Source organism: Pseudophryne corroboree, chromosome 3 (assembly GCF_028390025.1).
Source record: "Pseudophryne corroboree isolate aPseCor3 chromosome 3, aPseCor3.hap2, whole genome shotgun sequence".
Classification (NCBI taxonomy): domain Eukaryota; kingdom Metazoa; phylum Chordata; class Amphibia; order Anura; family Myobatrachidae; genus Pseudophryne; species Pseudophryne corroboree.
The window spans coordinates 138,446,674-138,450,123 of record NC_086446.1 but is presented as its reverse complement, the minus strand read 5'-3'; the positions used below and the strand labels follow the sequence as shown (position 1 = coordinate 138,450,123).

Below are 3,450 nucleotides of genomic sequence, written 5' to 3'. Positions count from 1 at the left end.
TCAATAATCTGGAGAGTTTTTGTAAGATGTTTCTTAGATCAACCAACGAAGAAACACATTGGTACTTTCCCATGATGAGTGAGTGCTTCAGGATCTCTTGCACTTACATGTGCAGCAGAGTACTGCAATGGAAGCATGCTGGGCCCATAACCCAGAGGTAGGCAGATTAAAACTATCCTCTGCTATATGCATTTTTTTTTTATTAAAGTAATCCAAAACTGGGATTGATATTTTAGCTCTTTTATTTTTACTTAAAGTACAATAACTTTTACCATTTTAATTTGTTTTAATAGTGTATTGACAGTATAGTTTTCTTTAAAAAATCCACTTAATTTTCTTTACCCTATTATTAAAAGGGTAATTGACAAAAACAAACTACATTGTCACCAGAAGAGCAATACAAAATGTACAAGTGATATATTAAAATCATCTTTCCAGCTTGAATTTCAATGATGCATTGGGGCAACGATTTTGTGAGAAACATCTTCACCCTTAAATAAAGATTTTCTTAATTCCTTACCTGTGTGCTAATTAGATATCACCTTGTTTTCACATTAAACAGACTTCTACATGAGAAAGCAGCAAGGATGCAGTGGCGTTTTATGTTTCCTGGTGTCAACCTGTATTATTTCAGTAGACATTGAAATGAGGATGCATCTTGCTGCCTTTCCAATGAAGCAAGTTTAATTTAGTTATAGGTGAAAAACCATCCCTACAAAGGTGTTAATCAGAGACTTGGCTTTGTGGACACTTTTAGAGAACAAATTTGTTAGCATAAAAATAAAGGCAGAAAATGAAGAGCTGTTTAATCACTCAATTGGATTTTTCTGCCAGCATATTTTTTTTCTCTGCAACCCATTGCTAAATTGTGCTTCCTAGCTGTTTTTTTATAAAATCACTGAATCAAATCTAACTCTGATTACATCAGAGAAGGCCAGGTACCCTACACCATAAAATGGGGTTTGAAATTTTGACTTGTCTACTTAAAGATCACCAAAACCTGATCACAAGGTCAATTATGTCCCTGGGTGGGATTGAACCACCAACCTTTTGGTTAGTAGCCAGACACACTAACCGATTGCGCCACAGAGACACTTTGCAAAAAGTACATCCTGACAAAGGCTAATAAGCATTCATCTAGAACGTTTCCTAGAAAAACTTTAAAAAGTCAATAATCTGGAGAGTTTTTGTAAGAATTTTCTTAAATCAACCAACGAAGAAACACATTGGTACTTTCCCATGATGAGTGAGTGCTTCAGGATCTCTTGCACTTACATGTGCAGCAGAGTACTGCAATGGAAGCATGCTGGGCCCATTACCCAGAGGTAGGCAGATTGAAACTATCCTCTGCTATATGCATTTTTTTTGTTAATTAAAGTAATCCAAAACTGGGATTGATATGTTAGCTATTTTATGTTTACTTAAAGTACAATAACTTTTACCATTTTAATTTGTTTTAATAGTATATTGACAGTATTGTTTTCTTTCAAAAATCCACTTAATTTTCTTTACCCTATTATTAAAATGGTAATTGACAAAAACAAACTACATTGTCACCAGAAGAGCAATACAAAATGTACAAGTGATATATTAAAATCATCTTTCCAGCTTGAATTTCAATGATGCATTGGGGCAACGATTTTGTGAGAAACATCTTCACCCTTAAATAAAGATTTTCTGAATTCCTTACCTGTGTGCTAATTAGATATCACCTTGTTTTCACATTAAACAGACTTCTACTTGAGAAAGCAGCAAGGATGCAGTGGCGTTAATGTTTCCTGGTGTCAACCTGTATTATTTCAGTAGAAATTGAAATGAGGATGCATCTTGCTGCCTTTCCAATGAAGCAAGTTTAATTTAGTAATAGGTGAAAAAACATCCTTACATAGGTGTTCATCAGAGACTTGGCTTTGTGGACACTTTTCAGAGAACAAATTTGTTAGCATAAAAATAAAGCCAGAAAATGAAGAGCTGTTTAATCACTCAATTGGATTTTTCTGCCAGCATATTTTTTTTCTCTGCAACCCACTGCTAAATTGTGCTTCCTAGCTGTTTTTTATAAAATCACTTAATCAAATCTAACTCTGATTACATCAGAGAAGGCCAGGTACCCTACATCATAAGAGGGGGTTTGAAATTTTGACTTGTCCACTTAAAGATCACCAAAACCTGATCACAAGGTCACTTACATCCCTGGGTGGGATTGAACCACCAACCTTTTGGTTAGTAGCCAAACACACTAACTGATTGCACCACAGAGACACTTTGCAAAAGAGGATACTGACAAAGGCTAATAAGCATTCATCTAAAACGTTTCCTAGAAAAACTTTAAAAAGTCAGTAATCTGGAGAGTTTTTGTAAGATGTTTCTTCCATCCACCAACGAAGAAACACATTGGTACTTTCCCATGATGAGTGAGTGCTTCAGGATCTCTTGCACTTACATGTGCAGCAGAGTACTGCAATGGAAGCATGCTGGACCCATAACCCAGAGGTAGGCAGATTAAAACTATCCTCTGCTATATGCATTTTTTTTTGTTAATTAAAGTAATCCAAAACTGGGATTGATATTTTTGCTCTTTTATTTTTCATTAAAGTACAATAACTTTTACCATTTTAATTTGTTTTAATAGTATATTGAAAGTATTGTTTTCTTTTAAAAAGCCACTTAATTTTCTTTACCCTATTATTAAAATGGTAATTGACAAAAACAAACTACATTGTCACCAGAAGAGCAATACAAAATGTACAAGTGATATATTAAAATCATCTTTCCAGCTTGAATTTCAATGATGCATTGGGGCAACGATTTTGTGAGAAACATCTTCACCCTTAAATAAAGATTTTCTTAATTCCTTACCTGTGTGCTAATTAGATATCACCTTGTTTTCACATTAAACAGACTTCCACATGAGAAATCAGCAAGGATGCAGTGGCATTAATGTTTCCTGGTATCAACCCGTATTATTTCAGTAGACATTGACATGAGGATGCATCTTGCTGCCTTTCCAATGAAGCAAGTTTAATTTTATAATAGGTGAAAAACCATCCTTACAAAGGTGTTAATCAGAGACTTGGCTTTGTGGACACTTTTCAGAGAACAAATTTGTTAGCATAAAAATAAAGCCAGAAAATTAAGAGCTGTTTAATCACTCAATTGGATTTTTTTTGCCAGCATATTTCTTTTCCTCTGCAACCCACTGCTAAATTGTGCTTCCTAGCTGTTTTTATAAAATCACTGAATCAAATCTAACTCTGATTACATCAGAGAAGGCCAGGTACCCTACACCAGAACAGGGCGTTTGAAATTTTGACTTGTCTACTTAAAGATCACCAAAATCTGATAACAAGGTCGATTACGTCCCTGGGTGGGATTGAACCACCAACCTTTTGGTTAATAGCCGTGCACACTAACTGATTGCGCCACAGAGACACTTTGCAAAAGTCCATA

At 34.9% G+C, this 3,450-nt stretch overlaps 1 non-coding gene across 1 annotated transcript; it reads right to left on the bottom strand.

The window, feature by feature from the left end:
• Positions 1 to 1,019: 1,019 nt before the first annotated feature.
• On the bottom strand, positions 1,020 to 1,093 carry TRNAS-ACU (transfer RNA serine (anticodon ACU)). The gene has a single exon. It is a non-coding gene; the product is annotated as a tRNA-Ser (tRNA).
• Between the last annotated feature and the right edge of the window lie 2,357 nt (positions 1,094 to 3,450).